Source organism: Anthonomus grandis, chromosome 20 (genome assembly GCF_022605725.1).
Source record: "Anthonomus grandis grandis chromosome 20, icAntGran1.3, whole genome shotgun sequence".
Lineage (NCBI taxonomy): Eukaryota > Metazoa > Arthropoda > Insecta > Coleoptera > Curculionidae > Anthonomus > Anthonomus grandis.
This window is the reverse complement of record NC_065565.1, coordinates 8,256,146-8,273,645: the sequence shown is the minus strand read 5'-3', so window position 1 is coordinate 8,273,645 and position 17,500 is coordinate 8,256,146. Positions and strand designations below refer to the sequence as shown.

The window sequence follows — 17,500 nt, the reverse complement described above, 5'->3', positions numbered from 1 at the left end:
TTTCCACCAAAAATTGATTTTTTCGAAATCAAACTAAGTATACCAGCGACTTATTCGGATCATCTAGATTACGAAAACACCGGGTTATAACAGGATCCGAGCAGAACTAAGGGAATGAGAGCACTTTGAAAATCCTGAAAAAGTCGTTTTCGACGTCCGTTTTTGAGGCCAAAAATGGGCATCAAAAATGCCATATCTCAGCTATTAGAAGAGCTACGACCTTGCGGATGGTCTCGTTGGAATCAGAATGACGAAACTAAGAGAAAACCGTTGGAATTTTCCCGATAGCTCCCATAGAAGCCGAGATATCGACCTTCAAAGTTTGGGTTTTTTCATTTTTAGGGTATACCCCCCCGTATCGATTTTTTTCACCAAAAATTGATTTTTTCGAAATCAAACTAAGTATACCAGCGACTTATTCTGATCATCTAGATTACGAAAACACCGGGTTATAACAGGATCCGAGCAGAACTAAGGGAATGAGAGCACTTTGAAAATCCTGAAAAAGTCGTTTTCGACGTCCGTTTTTGAGGCCAAAAATGGGCATCAAAAATGCCATATCTCAGCTATTAGAAAAGCTACGACCTTGCGGATGGTCTCGTTGGAATCAAAATGACGAAACTAAGACAAAACCGTTGGAATTTTCCCGATAGCTCCCATAGAAGCCGAGATATCGACCTTCAAAGTTTGAGTTTTTTCATTTTTAGGGTATACCCCCCCGTATCGATTTTTTTCACCAAAAATTGATTTTTTCGAAATCAAACTAAGTATACCAGCGACTTATTCTGATCATCTAGATTACGAAAACACCGGGTTATAACAGGATCCGAGCAGAACTAAGGGAATGAGAGCACTTTGAAAATCCTGAAAAAGTCGTTTTCGACGTCCGTTTTTGAGGCCAAAAATGGGCATCAAAAATGCCATATCTCAGCTATTAGAAAAGCTACGACCTTGCGGATGGTCTCGTTGGAATCAAAATGACGAAACTAAGACAAAACCGTTGGAATTTTCCCGATAGCTCCCATAGAAGCCGAGATATCGACCTTCAAAGTTTGGGTTTTTTCATTTTTAGGGTATACCCCTCCGTATCGATATTTTCCACCAAAAATTGATTTTTTCGAAATCAAACTAAGTATACCAGCGACTTATTCTGATCATCTAGATTACGAAAACACCGGGTTATAACAGGATCCGAGCAGAACTAAGGGAATGAGAGCACTTTGAAAATCCTGAAAAAGTCGTTTTCGACGTCCGTTTTTGAGGCCAAAAATGGGCATCAAAAATGCCATATCTCAGCTATTAGAAAAGCTACGACCTTGCGGATGGTCTCGTTGGAATCAAAATGACGAAACTAAGACAAAACCGTTGGAATTTTCCCGATAGCTCCCATAGAAGCCGAGATATCGACCTTCAAAGTTTGGGTTTTTTCATTTTTAGGGTATACCCCCCCGTATCGATATTTTCCACCAAAAATTGATTTTTTCGAAATCAAACTAAGTATACCAGCGACTTATTCTGATCATCTAGATTACGAAAACACCGGGTTATAACAGGATCCGAGCAGAACTAAGGGAATGAGAGCACTTTGAAAATCCTGAAAAAGTCGTTTTCGACGTCCGTTTTTGAGGCCAAAAATGGGCATCAAAAATGCCATATCTCAGCTATTAGAAGAGCTACGACCTTGCGGATGGTCTCGTTGGAATCAAAATGACGAAACTAAGACAAAACCGTTGGAATTTTCCCGATAGCTGCTACAGAAGCCGAGATATCGACCTTCAAAGTTTGGGTTTTTTCATTTTTCGGGTATACCCCCCCGTATCGATTTTTTTCACCAAAAATTGATTTTTTCGAAATCAAACTAAGTATACCAGCGACTTATTCTGATCATCTAGATTACGAAAACAGCGGGTTATAACAGGATCCGAGCAGAACTAAGGGAATGAGAGCACTTTGAAAATCCTGAAAAAGTCGTTTTCGACGTCCGTTTTTGAGGCCAAAAATGGGCATCAAAAATGCCATATCTCAGCTATTAGAAGAGCTACGACCTTGCGGATGGTCTCGTTGGAATCAGAATGACGAAACTAAGAGAAAACCGTTGGAATTTTCCCGATAGCTCCCATAGAAGCCGAGATATCGACCTTCAAAGTTTGGGTTTTTTCATTTTTAGGGTATACCCCCCCCGTATCGATTTTTTTCACCAAAAATTGATTTTTTCGAAATCAAACTAAGTATACCAGCGACTTATTCTGATCATCTAGATTACGAAAACACCGGGTTATAACAGGATCCGAGCAGAACTAAGGGAATGAGAGCACTTTGAAAATCCTGAAAAAGTCGTTTTCGACGTCCGTTTTTGAGGCCAAAAATGGGCATCAAAAATGCCATATCTCAGCTATTAGAAGAGCTACGACCTTGCGGATGGTCTCGTTGGAATCAAAATGACGAAACTAAGACAAAACCGTTGGAATTTTCCCGATAGCTGCTACAGAAGCCGAGATATCGACCTTCAAAGTTTGGGTTTTTTCATTTTTCGGGTATACCCCCCCGTATCGATATTTTCCACCAAAAATTGATTTTTTCGAAATCAAACTAAGTATACCAGCGACTTATTCCGATCATCTAGATTACGAAAACACCGGGTTATAACAGGATCCGAGCAGAACTAAGGGAATGAGAGCACTTTGAAAATCCTGAAAAAGTCGTTTTCGACGTCCGTTTTTGAGGCCAAAAATGGGCATCAAAAATGCCATATCTCAGCTATTAGAAGAGCTACGACCTTGCGGATGGTCTCGTTGGAATCAAAATGACGAAACTAAGACAAAACCGTTGGAATTTTCCCGATAGCTCCCATAGAAGCCGAGATATCGACCTTCAAAGTTTGGGTTTTTTCATTTTTAGGGTATACCCCCCCGTATCGATATTTTCCACCAAAAATTGATTTTTTCGAAATCAAACTAAGTATACCAGCGACTTATTCTGATCATCTAGATTACGAAAACACCGGGTTATAACAGGATCCGAGCAGAACTAAGGGAATGAGAGCACTTTGAAAATCCTGAAAAAGTCGTTTTCGACGTCCGTTTTTGAGGCCAAAAATGGGCATCAAAAATGCCATATCTCAGCTATTAGAAGAGCTACGACCTTGCGGATGGTCTCGTTGGAATCAAAATGACGAAACTAAGACAAAACCGTTGGAATTTTCCCGATAGCTGCTACAGAAGCCGAGATATCGACCTTCAAAGTTTGGGTTTTTTCATTTTTCGGGTATACCCCCCCGTATCGATTTTTTTCACCAAAAATTGATTTTTTCGAAATCAAACTAAGTATACCAGCGACTTATTCTGATCATCTAGATTACGAAAACACCGGGTTATAACAGGATCCGAGCAGAACTAAGGGAATGAGAGCACTTTGAAAATCCTGAAAAAGGCCTTTTTTGACGTCCGTTTTTGAGGCCAAAAATGGGCATCAAAAATGCCATATCTCAGCTATTAGAAGAGCTACGACCTTGCGGATGGTCTCGTTGGAATCAGAATGACGAAACTAAGACAAAACCGTTGGAATTTTCCCGATAGCTGCTACAGAAGCCGAGATATCGACCTTCAAAGTTTGGGTTTTTTCATTTTTCGGGTATACCCCCCCGTATCGATTTTTTTCACCAAAAATTGATTTTTTCGAAATCAAACTAAGTATACCAGCGACTTATTCTGATCATCTAGATTACGAAAACACCGGGTTATAACAGGATCCGAGCAGAACTAAGGGAATGAGAGCACTTTGAAAATCCTGAAAAAGGCCTTTTTTGACGTCCGTTTTTGAGGCAAAAAATGGGCATCAAAAATGCCATATCTCAGCTATTAGAAGAGCTACGACCTTGCGGATGGTCTCGTTGGAATCAGAATGACGAAGTTAAGACAAAACCGTTGGAATTTTCCCGATAGCTGCCATAGAAGCCGAGATATCGACCTTCAAAGTTTGGGTTTTTTCATTTTTCGGGTATACCCCCCCGTATCGATTTTTTTCGCCAAAAATTGATTTTTTCGAAATCAAACTAAGTATACCAGCGACTTATTCTGATCATCTAGATTACGAAAACACCGGGTTATAACAGGATCCGAGCAGAACTAAGGGAATGAGAGCACTTTGAAAATCCTGAAAAAGTCGTTTTCGACGTCCGTTTTTGAGGCCAAAAATGGGCATCAAAAATGCCATATCTCAGCTATTAGAAGAGCTACGACCTTGCGGATGGTCTCGTTGGAATCAAAATGACGAAACTAAGACAAAACCGTTGGAATTTTCCCGATAGCTCCCATAGAAGCCGAGATATCGACCTTCAAAGTTTGGGTTTTTTCATTTTTAGGGTATACCCCCCCGTATCGATATTTTCCACCAAAAATTGATTTTTTCGAAATCAAACTAAGTATACCAGCGACTTATTCTGATCATCTAGATTACGAAAACACCGGGTTATAACAGGATCCGAGCAGAACTAAGGGAATGAGAGCACTTTGAAAATCCTGAAAAAGTCGTTTTCGACGTCCGTTTTTGAGGCCAAAAATGGGCATCAAAAATGCCATATCTCAGCTATTAGAAGAGCTACGACCTTGCGGATGGTCTCGTTGGAATCAAAATGACGAAACTAAGACAAAACCGTTGGAATTTTCCCGATAGCTGCTACAGAAGCCGAGATATCGACCTTCAAAGTTTGGGTTTTTTCATTTTTCGGGTATACCCCCCCGTATCGATTTTTTTCACCAAAAATTGATTTTTTCGAAATCAAACTAAGTATACCAGCGACTTATTCTGATCATCTAGATTACGAAAACACCGGGTTATAACAGGATCCGAGCAGAACTAAGGGAATGAGAGCACTTTGAAAATCCTGAAAAAGTCGTTTTCGACGTCCGTTTTTGAGGCCAAAAATGGGCATCAAAAATGCCATATCTCAGCTATTAGAAAAGCTACGACCTTGCGGATGGTCTCGTTGGAATCAAAATGACGAAACTAAGACAAAACCGTTGGAATTTTCCCGATAGCTCCCATAGAAGCCGAGATATCGACCTTCAAAATTTGGGTTTTTTCATTTTTAGGGTATACCCCCCCGTATCGATTTTTTTCACCAAAAATTGATTTTTTCGAAATCAAACTAAGTATACCAGCGACTTATTCTGATCATCTAGATTACGAAAACACCGGGTTATAACAGGATCCGAGCAGAACTAAGGGAATGAGAGCACTTTGAAAATCCTGAAAAAGTCGTTTTCGACGTCCGTTTTTGAGGCCAAAAATGGGCATCAAAAATGCCATATCTCAGCTATTAGAAAAGCTACGACCTTGCGGATGGTCTCGTTGGAATCAAAATGACGAAACTAAGACAAAACCGTTGGAATTTTCCCGATAGCTCCCATAGAAGCCGAGATATCGACCTTCAAAGTTTGGGTTTTTTCATTTTTAGGGTATACCCCCCCGTATCGATATTTTCCACCAAAAATTGATTTTTTCGAAATCAAACTAAGTATACCAGCGACTTATTCTGATCATCTAGATTACGAAAACACCGGGTTATAACAGGATCCGAGCAGAACTAAGGGAATGAGAGCACTTTGAAAATCCTGAAAAAGTCGTTTTCGACGTCCGTTTTTGAGGCCAAAAATGGGCATCAAAAATGCCATATCTCAGCTATTAGAAGAGCTACGACCTTGCGGATGGTCTCGTTGGAATCAAAATGACGAAACTAAGACAAAACCGTTGGAATTTTCCCGATAGCTGCTACAGAAGCCGAGATATCGACCTTCAAAGTTTGGGTTTTTTCATTTTTCGGGTATACCCCCCCGTATCGATTTTTTTCACCAAAAATTGATTTTTTCGAAATCAAACTAAGTATACCAGCGACTTATTCTGATCATCTAGATTACGAAAACACCGGGTTATAACAGGATCCGAGCAGAACTAAGGGAATGAGAGCACTTTGAAAATCCTGAAAAAGTCGTTTTCGACGTCCGTTTTTGAGGCCAAAAATGGGCATCAAAAATGCCATATCTCAGCTATTAGAAGAGCTACGACCTTGCGGATGGTCTCGTTGGAATCAAAATGACGAAACTAAGACAAAACCGTTGGAATTTTCCCGATAGCTGCTACAGAAGCCGAGATATCGACCTTCAAAGTTTGGGTTTTTTCATTTTTCGGGTATACCCCCCCGTATCGATTTTTTTCACCAAAAATTGATTTTTTCGAAATCAAACTAAGTATACCAGCGACTTATTCTGATCATCTAGATTACGAAAACACCGGGTTATAACAGGATCCGAGCAGAACTAAGGGAATGAGAGCACTTTGAAAATCCTGAAAAAGTCGTTTTCGACGTCCGTTTTTGAGGCCAAAAATGGGCATCAAAAATGCCATATCTCAGCTATTAGAAGAGCTACGACCTTGCGGATGGTCTCGTTGGAATCAAAATGACGAAACTAAGACAAAACCGTTGGAATTTTCCCGATAGCTGCTACAGAAGCCGAGATATCGACCTTCAAAGTTTGGGTTTTTTCATTTTTCGGGTATACCCCCCCGTATCGATATTTTCCACCAAAAATTGATTTTTTCGAAATCAAACTAAGTATACCAGCGACTTATTCCGATCATCTAGATTACGAAAACACCGGGTTATAACAGGATCCGAGCAGAACTAAGGGAATGAGAGCACTTTGAAAATCCTGAAAAAGTCGTTTTCGACGTCCGTTTTTGAGGCCAAAAATGGGCATCAAAAATGCCATATCTCAGCTATTAGAAAAGCTACGACCTTGCGGATGGTCTCGTTGGAATCAAAATGACGAAACTAAGACAAAACCGTTGGAATTTTCCCGATAGCTCCCATAGAAGCCGAGATATCGACCTTCAAAGTTTGGGTTTTTTCATTTTTAGGGTATACCCCCCCGTATCGATATTTTCCACCAAAAATTGATTTTTTCGAAATCAAACTAAGTATACCAGCGACTTATTCTGATCATCTAGATTACGAAAACACCGGGTTATAACAAGATCCGAGCAGAACTAAGGGAATGAGAGCACTTTGAAAATCCTGAAAAAGTCGTTTTCGACGTCCGTTTTTGAGGCCAAAAATGGGCATCAAAAATGCCATATCTCAGCTATTAGAAGAGCTACGACCTTGCGGATGGTCTCGTTGGAATCAAAATGACGAAACTAAGACAAAACCGTGGGAATTTTCCCGATAGCTGCTACAGAAGCCGAGATATCGACCTTCAAAGTTTGGGTTTTTTCATTTTTCGGGTATACCCCCCCGTATCGATTTTTTTCACCAAAAATTGATTTTTTCGAAATCAAACTAAGTATACCAGCGACTTATTCTGATCATCTAGATTACGAAAACACCGGGTTATAACAGGATCCGAGCAGAACTAAGGGAATGAGAGCACTTTGAAAATCCTGAAAAAGGCCTTTTTTGACGTCCGTTTTTGAGGCCAAAAATGGGCATCAAAAATGCCATATCTCAGCTATTAGAAGAGCTACGACCTTGCGGATGGTCTCGTTGGAATCAGAATGACGAAACTAAGACAAAACCGTTGGAATTTTCCCGATAGCTCCTACAGAAGCCGAGATATCGACCTTCAAAGTTTGGGTTTTTTCATTTTTCGGGTATACCCCCCCGTATCGATTTTTTTCACCAAAAATTGATTTTTTCGAAATCAAACTAAGTATACCAGCGACTTATTCTGATCATCTAGATTACGAAAACACCGGGTTATAACAGGATCCGAGCAGAACTAAGGGAATGAGAGCACTTTGAAAATCCTGAAAAAGGCCTTTTTTGACGTCCGTTTTTGAGGCCAAAAATGGGCATCAAAAATGCCATATCTCAGCTATTAGAAGAGCTACGACCTTGCGGATGGTCTCGTTGGAATCAGAATGACGAAGTTAAGACAAAACCGTTGGAATTTTCCCGATAGCTGCCATAGAAGCCGAGATATCGACCTTCAAAGTTTGGGTTTTTTCATTTTTCGGGTATACCCCCCCGTATCGATTTTTTTCGCCAAAAATTGATTTTTTCGAAATCAAACTAAGTATACCAGCGACTTATTCTGATCATCTAGATTACGAAAACACCGGGTTATAACAGGATCCGAGCAGAACTAAGGGAATGAGAGCACTTTGAAAATCCTGAAAAAGTCGTTTTCGACGTCCGTTTTTGAGGCCAAAAATGGGCATCAAAAATGCCATATCTCAGCTATTAGAAGAGCTACGACCTTGCGGATGGTCTCGTTGGAATCAAAATGACGAAACTAAGACAAAACCGTTGGAATTTTCCCGATAGCTGCTACAGAAGCCGAGATATCGACCTTCAAAGTTTGGGTTTTTTCATTTTTCGGGTATACCCCCCCGTATCGATTTTTTTCACCAAAAATTGATTTTTTCGAAATCAAACTAAGTATACCAGCGACTTATTCTGATCATCTAGATTACGAAAACACCGGGTTATAACAGGATCCGAGCAGAACTAAGGGAATGAGAGCACTTTGAAAATCCTGAAAAAGGCCTTTTTTGACGTCCGTTTTTGAGGCCAAAAATGGGCATCAAAAATGCCATATCTCAGCTATTAGAAGAGCTACGACCTTGCGGATGGTCTCGTTGGAATCAGAATGACGAAGTTAAGACAAAACCGTTGGAATTTTCCCGATAGCTGCCATAGAAGCCGAGATATCGACCTTCAAAGTTTGGGTTTTTTCATTTTTCGGGTATACCCCCCCGTATCGATTTTTTTCGCCAAAAATTGATTTTTTCGAAATCAAACTAAGTATACCAGCGACTTATTCTGATCATCTAGATTACGAAAACACCGGGTTATAACAGGATCCGAGCAGAACTAAGGGAATGAGAGCACTTTGAAAATCCTGAAAAAGTCGTTTTCGACGTCCGTTTTTGAGGCCAAAAATGGGCATCAAAAATGCCATATCTCAGCTATTAGAAGAGCTACGACCTTGCGGATGGTCTCGTTGGAATCAAAATGACGAAACTAAGACAAAACCGTTGGAATTTTCCCGATAGCTCCCATAGAAGCCGAGATATCGACCTTCAAAGTTTGGGTTTTTTCATTTTTAGGGTATACCCCCCCGTATCGATATTTTCCACCAAAAATTGATTTTTTCGAAATCAAACTAAGTATACCAGCGACTTATTCTGATCATCTAGATTACGAAAACACCGGGTTATAACAGGATCCGAGCAGAACTAAGGGAATGAGAGCACTTTGAAAATCCTGAAAAAGTCGTTTTCGACGTCCGTTTTTGAGGCCAAAAATGGGCATCAAAAATGCCATATCTCAGCTATTAGAAGAGCTACGACCTTGCGGATGGTCTCGTTGGAATCAAAATGACGAAACTAAGACAAAACCGTTGGAATTTTCCCGATAGCTGCTACAGAAGCCGAGATATCGACCTTCAAAGTTTGGGTTTTTTCATTTTTCGGGTATACCCCCCCGTATCGATTTTTTTCACCAAAAATTGATTTTTTCGAAATCAAACTAAGTATACCAGCGACTTATTCTGATCATCTAGATTACGAAAACACCGGGTTATAACAGGATCCGAGCAGAACTAAGGGAATGAGAGCACTTTGAAAATCCTGAAAAAGTCGTTTTCGACGTCCGTTTTTGAGGCCAAAAATGGGCATCAAAAATGCCATATCTCAGCTATTAGAAGAGCTACGACCTTGCGGATGGTCTCGTTGGAATCAAAATGACGAAACTAAGACAAAACCGTTGGAATTTTCCCGATAGCTGCTACAGAAGCCGAGATATCGACCTTCAAAGTTTGGGTTTTTTCATTTTTCGGGTATACCCCCCCGTATCGATATTTTCCACCAAAAATTGATTTTTTCGAAATCAAACTAAGTATACCAGCGACTTATTCTGATCATCTAGATTACGAAAACACCGGGTTATAACAGGATCCGAGCAGAACTAAGGGAATGAGAGCACTTTGAAAATCCTGAAAAAGTCGTTTTCGACGTCCGTTTTTGAGGCCAAAAATGGGCATCAAAAATGCCATATCTCAGCTATTAGAAGAGCTACGACCTTGCGGATGGTCTCGTTGGAATCAAAATGACGAAACTAAGACAAAACCGTTGGAATTTTCCCGATAGCTGCTACAGAAGCCGAGATATCGACCTTCAAAGTTTGGGTTTTTTCATTTTTCGGGTATACCCCCCCGTATCGATATTTTCCACCAAAAATTGATTTTTTCGAAATCAAACTAAGTATACCAGCGACTTATTCTGATCATCTAGATTACGAAAACACCGGGTTATAACAGGATCCGAGCAGAACTAAGGGAATGAGAGCACTTTGAAAATCCTGAAAAAGTCGTTTTCGACGTCCGTTTTTGAGGCCAAAAATGGGCATCAAAAATGCCATATCTCAGCTATTAGAAGAGCTACGACCTTGCGGATGGTCTCGTTGGAATCAAAATGACGAAACTAAGACAAAACCGTTGGAATTTTCCCGATAGCTGCTACAGAAGCCGAGATATCGACCTTCAAAGTTTGGGTTTTTTCATTTTTCGGGTATACCCCCCCGTATCGATTTTTTTCACCAAAAATTGATTTTTTCGAAATCAAACTAAGTATACCAGCGACTTATTCTGATCATCTAGATTACGAAAACACCGGGTTATAACAGGATCCGAGCAGAACTAAGGGAATGAGAGCACTTTGAAAATCCTGAAAAAGTCGTTTTCGACGTCCGTTTTTGAGGCCAAAAATGGGCATCAAAAATGCCATATCTCAGCTATTAGAAGAGCTACGACCTTGCGGATGGTCTCGTTGGAATCAAAATGACGAAACTAAGACAAAACCGTTGGAATTTTCCCGATAGCTGCTACAGAAGCCGAGATATCGACCTTCAAAGTTTGGGTTTTTTCATTTTTCGGGTATACCCCCCCGTATCGATATTTTCCACCAAAAATTGATTTTTTCGAAATCAAACTAAGTATACCAGCGACTTATTCTGATCATCTAGATTACGAAAACACCGGGTTATAACAGGATCCGAGCAGAACTAAGGGAATGAGAGCACTTTGAAAATCCTGAAAAAGTCGTTTTCGACGTCCGTTTTTGAGGCCAAAAATGGGCATCAAAAATGCCATATCTCAGCTATTAGAAGAGCTACGACCTTGCGGATGGTCTCGTTGGAATCAAAATGACGAAACTAAGACAAAACCGTTGGAATTTTCCCGATAGCTGCTACAGAAGCCGAGATATCGACCTTCAAAGTTTGGGTTTTTTCATTTTTCGGGTATACCCCCCCGTATCGATATTTTCCACCAAAAATTGATTTTTTCGAAATCAAACTAAGTATACCAGCGACTTATTCTGATCATCTAGATTACGAAAACACCGGGTTATAACAGGATCCGAGCAGAACTAAGGGAATGAGAGCACTTTGAAAATCCTGAAAAAGTCGTTTTCGACGTCCGTTTTTGAGGCCAAAAATGGGCATCAAAAATGCCATATCTCAGCTATTAGAAGAGCTACGACCTTGCGGATGGTCTCGTTGGAATCAAAATGACGAAACTAAGACAAAACCGTTGGAATTTTCCCGATAGCTGCTACAGAAGCCGAGATATCGACCTTCAAAGTTTGGGTTTTTTCATTTTTCGGGTATACCCCCCCGTATCGATTTTTTTCACCAAAAATTGATTTTTTCGAAATCAAACTAAGTATACCAGCGACTTATTCTGATCATCTAGATTACGAAAACACCGGGTTATAACAGGATCCGAGCAGAACTAAGGGAATGAGAGCACTTTGAAAATCCTGAAAAAGTCGTTTTCGACGTCCGTTTTTGAGGCCAAAAATGGGCATCAAAAATGCCATATCTCAGCTATTAGAAGAGCTACGACCTTGCGGATGGTCTCGTTGGAATCAGAATGACGAAACTAAGAGAAAACCGTTGGAATTTTCCCGATAGCTCCCATAGAAGCCGAGATATCGACCTTCAAAGTTTGGGTTTTTTCATTTTTAGGGTATACCCCCCCGTATCGATTTTTTTCACCAAAAATTGATTTTTTCGAAATCAAACTAAGTATACCAGCGACTTATTCTGATCATCTAGATTACGAAAACACCGGGTTATAACAGGATCCGAGCAGAACTAAGGGAATGAGAGCACTTTGAAAATCCTGAAAAAGTCGTTTTCGACGTCCGTTTTTGAGGCCAAAAATGGGCATCAAAAATGCCATATCTCAGCTATTAGAAGAGCTACGACCTTGCGGATGGTCTCGTTGGAATCAAAATGACGAAACTAAGACAAAACCGTTGGAATTTTCCCGATAGCTGCTACAGAAGCCGAGATATCGACCTTCAAAGTTTGGGTTTTTTCATTTTTCGGGTATACCCCCCCGTATCGATATTTTCCACCAAAAATTGATTTTTTCGAAATCAAACTAAGTATACCAGCGACTTATTCTGATCATCTAGATTACGAAAACACCGGGTTATAACAGGATCCGAGCAGAACTAAGGGAATGAGAGCACTTTGAAAATCCTGAAAAAGTCGTTTTCGACGTCCGTTTTTGAGGCCAAAAATGGGCATCAAAAATGCCATATCTCAGCTATTAGAAGAGCTACGACCTTGCGGATGGTCTCGTTGGAATCAAAATGACGAAACTAAGACAAAACCGTTGGAATTTTCCCGATAGCTCCCATAGAAGCCGAGATATCGACCTTCAAAGTTTGGGTTTTTTCATTTTTAGGGTATACCCCCCCGTATCGATATTTTCCACCAAAAATTGATTTTTTCGAAATCAAACTAAGTATACCAGCGACTTATTCTGATCATCTAGATTACGAAAACACCGGGTTATAACAGGATCCGAGCAGAACTAAGGGAATGAGAGCACTTTGAAAATCCTGAAAAAGTCGTTTTCGACGTCCGTTTTTGAGGCCAAAAATGGGCATCAAAAATGCCATATCTCAGCTATTAGAAGAGCTACGACCTTGCGGATGGTCTCGTTGGAATCAGAATGACGAAACTAAGACAAAACCGTTGGAATTTTCCCGAGAGCTGCCATAGAAGCCGAGATATCGACCTTCAAAGTTTGGGTTTTTTCATTTTTCGGGTATACCCCCCCGTATCGATTTTTTTCACCAAAAATTGATTTTTTCGAAATCAAACTAAGTATACCAGCGACTTATTCTGATCATCTAGATTACAAAAACACCGGGTTATAACAGGATCCGAGCAGAACTAAGGGAATGAGAGCACTTTGAAAATCCTGAAAAAGTCGTTTTCGACGTCCGTTTTTGAGGCCAAAAATGGGCATCAAAAATGCCATATCTCAGCTATTAGAAGAGCTACGACCTTGCGGATGGTCTCGTTGGAATCAGAATGACGAAACTAAGAGAAAACCGTTGGAATTTTCCCGATAGCTCCCATAGAAGCCGAGATATCGACCTTCAAAGTTTGGGTTTTTTCATTTTTAGGGTATACCCCCCCGTATCGATTTTTTTCACCAAAAATTGATTTTTTCGAAATCAAACTAAGTATACCAGCGACTTATTCTGATCATCTAGATTACGAAAACACCGGGTTATAACAGGATCCGAGCAGAACTAAGGGAATGAGAGCACTTTGAAAATCCTGAAAAAGTCGTTTTCGACGTCCGTTTTTGAGGCCAAAAATGGGCATCAAAAATGCCATATCTCAGCTATTAGAAGAGCTACGACCTTGCGGATGGTCTCGTTGGAATCAAAATGACGAAACTAAGACAAAACCGTTGGAATTTTCCCGATAGCTCCCATAGAAGCCGAGATATCGACCTTCAAAGTTTGGGTTTTTTCATTTTTAGGGTATACCCCCCCGTATCGATATTTTCCACCAAAAATTGATTTTTTCGAAATCAAACTAAGTATACCAGCGACTTATTCTGATCATCTAGATTACGAAAACACCGGGTTATAACAGGATCCGAGCAGAACTAAGGGAATGAGAGCACTTTGAAAATCCTGAAAAAGTCGTTTTCGACGTCCGTTTTTGAGGCCAAAAATGGGCATCAAAAATGCCATATCTCAGCTATTAGAAAAGCTACGACCTTGCGGATGGTCTCGTTGGAATCAAAATGACGAAACTAAGACAAAACCGTTGGAATTTTCCCGATAGCTGCTACAGAAGCCGAGATATCGACCTTCAAAGTTTGGGTTTTTTCATTTTTCGGGTATACCCCCATGTATCGATTTTTTTCACCAAAAATTGATTTTTTCGAAATCAAACTAAGTATACCAGCGACTTATTCTGATCATCTAGATTACGAAAACACCGGGTTATAACAGGATCCGAGCAGAACTAAGGGAATGAGAGCACTTTGAAAATCCTGAAAAAGGCCTTTTTTGACGTCCGTTTTTGAGGCCAAAAATGGGCATCAAAAATGCCATATCTCAGCTATTAGAAGAGCTACGACCTTGCGGATGGTCTCGTTGGAATCAGAATGACGAAACTAAGACAAAACCGTTGGAATTTTCCCGATAGCTGCCATAGAAGCCGAGATATCGACCTTCAAAGTTTGGGTTTTTTCATTTTTCGGGTATACCCCCATGTATCGATTTTTTTCACCAAAAATTGATTTTTTCGAAATCAAACTAAGTATACCAGCGACTTATTCTGATCATCTAGATTACGAAAACACCGGGTTATAACAGGATCCGAGCAGAACTAAGGGAATGAGAGCACTTTGAAAATCCTGAAAAAGTCGTTTTCGACGTCCGTTTTTGAGGCCAAAAATGGGCATCAAAAATGCCATATCTCAGCTATTAGAAAAGCTACGACCTTGCGGATGGTCTCGTTGGAATCAAAATGACGAAACTAAGACAAAACCGTTGGAATTTTCCCGATAGCTCCCATAGAAGCCGAGATATCGACCTTCAAAGTTTGGGTTTTTTCATTTTTAGGGTATACCCCCCCGTATCGATATTTTCCACCAAAAATTGATTTTTTCGAAATCAAACTAAGTATACCAGCGACTTATTCTGATCATCTAGATTACGAAAACACCGGGTTATAACAAGATCCGAGCAGAACTAAGGGAATGAGAGCACTTTGAAAATCCTGAAAAAGTCGTTTTCGACGTCCGTTTTTGAGGCCAAAAATGGGCATCAAAAATGCCATATCTCAGCTATTAGAAGAGCTACGACCTTGCGGATGGTCTCGTTGGAATCAAAATGACGAAACTAAGACAAAACCGTGGGAATTTTCCCGATAGCTGCTACAGAAGCCGAGATATCGACCTTCAAAGTTTGGGTTTTTTCATTTTTCGGGTATACCCCCATGTATCGATTTTTTTCACCAAAAATTGATTTTTTCGAAATCAAACTAAGTATACCAGCGACTTATTCTGATCATCTAGATTACGAAAACACCGGGTTATAACAGGATCCGAGCAGAACTAAGGGAATGAGAGCACTTTGAAAATCCTGAAAAAGGCCTTTTTTGACGTCCGTTTTTGAGGCCAAAAATGGGCATCAAAAATGCCATATCTCAGCTATTAGAAGAGCTACGACCTTGCGGATGGTCTCGTTGGAATCAAAATGACGAAACTAAGACAAAACCGTTGGAATTTTCCCGATAGCTGCTACAGAAGCCGAGATATCGACCTTCAAAGTTTGGGTTTTTTCATTTTTCGGGTATACCCCCATGTATCGATTTTTTTCACCAAAAATTGATTTTTTCGAAATCAAACTAAGTATACCAGCGACTTATTCTGATCATCTAGATTACGAAAACACCGGGTTATAACAGGATCCGAGCAGAACTAAGGGAATGAGAGCACTTTGAAAATCCTGAAAAAGTCGTTTTCGACGTCCGTTTTTGAGGCCAAAAATGGGCATCAAAAATGCCATATCTCAGCTATTAGAAGAGCTACGACCTTGCGGATGGTCTCGTTGGAATCAAAATGACGAAACTAAGACAAAACCGTGGGAATTTTCCCGATAGCTGCTACAGAAGCCGAGATATCGACCTTCAAAGTTTGGGTTTTTTCATTTTTCGGGTATACCCCCATGTATCGATTTTTTTCACCAAAAATTGATTTTTTCGAAATCAAACTAAGTATACCAGCGACTTATTCTGATCATCTAGATTACGAAAACACCGGGTTATAACAGGATCCGAGCAGAACTAAGGGAATGAGAGCACTTTGAAAATCCTGAAAAAGGCCTTTTTTGACGTCCGTTTTTGAGGCCAAAAATGGGCATCAAAAATGCCATATCTCAGCTATTAGAAGAGCTACGACCTTGCGGATGGTCTCGTTGGAATCAAAATGACGAAACTAAGACAAAACCGTTGGAATTTTCCCGATAGCTGCTACAGAAGCCGAGATATCGACCTTCAAAGTTTGGGTTTTTTCATTTTTCGGGTATACCCCCATGTATCGATTTTTTTCACCAAAAATTGATTTTTTCGAAATCAAACTAAGTATACCAGCGACTTATTCTGATCATCTAGATTACGAAAACACCGGGTTATAACAGGATCCGAGCAGAACTAAGGGAATGAGAGCACTTTGAAAATCCTGAAAAAGGCCTTTTTTGACGTCCGTTTTTGAGGCCAAAAATGGGCATCAAAAATGCCATATCTCAGCTATTAGAAGAGCTACGACCTTGCGGATGGTCTCGTTGGAATCAAAATGACGAAACTAAGACAAAACCGTTGGAATTTTCCCGATAGCTGCTACAGAAGCCGAGATATCGACCTTCAAAGTTTGGGTTTTTTCATTTTTCGGGTATACCCCCATGTATCGATTTTTTTCACCAAAAATTGATTTTTTCGAAATCAAACTAAGTATACCAGCGACTTATTCTGATCATCTAGATTACGAAAACACCGGGTTATAACAGGATCCGAGCAGAACTAAGGGAATGAGAGCACTTTGAAAATCCTGAAAAAGTCGTTTTCGACGTCCGTTTTTGAGGCCAAAAATGGGCATCAAAAATGCCATATCTCAGCTATTAGAAGAGCTACGACCTTGCGGATGGTCTCGTTGGAATCAAAATGACGAAACTAAGACAAAACCGTGGGAATTTTCCCGATAGCTGCTACAGAAGCCGAGATATCGACCTTCAAAGTTTGGGTTTTTTCATTTTTCGGGTATACCCCCATGTATCGATTTTTTTCACCAAAAATTGATTTTTTCGAAATCAAACTAAGTATACCAGCGACTTATTCTGATCATCTAGATTACGAAAACACCGGGTTATAACAGGATCCGAGCAGAACTAAGGGAATGAGAGCACTTTAAAAATCCTGAAAAAGGCCTTTTTTGACGTCCGTTTTTGAGGCCAAAAATGGGCATCAAAAATGCCATATCTCAGCTATTAGAAGAGCTACGACCTTGCGGATGGTCTCGTTGGAATCAAAATGACGAAATTAAGACAAAACCGTTGGAATTTTCCCGATAGCTCCCATAGAAGCCGAGATATCGACCTTCAAAGTTTGGGTTTTTTC

At 40.2% G+C, this 17,500-nt stretch overlaps 1 long non-coding RNA gene across 5 annotated transcripts in view; it reads right to left on the bottom strand.

Annotated features, from left to right (window-relative positions):
- LOC126747983 (uncharacterized) overlaps positions 1-17,500 on the bottom strand; it is an 81,625-nt gene that overhangs the window by 49,030 nt on the left and 15,095 nt on the right. For 3 of the 5 annotated variants that reach the window (XR_007664565.1, XR_007664567.1, XR_007664566.1), the window contains one exon: positions 2,777-16,655. This is a non-coding gene — a long non-coding RNA (uncharacterized LOC126747983). The remainder of the gene's footprint in view (positions 1-2,776; positions 16,656-17,500) is intronic. The other 2 variants (XR_007664568.1, XR_007664569.1) reach the window with 2 other exon arrangements.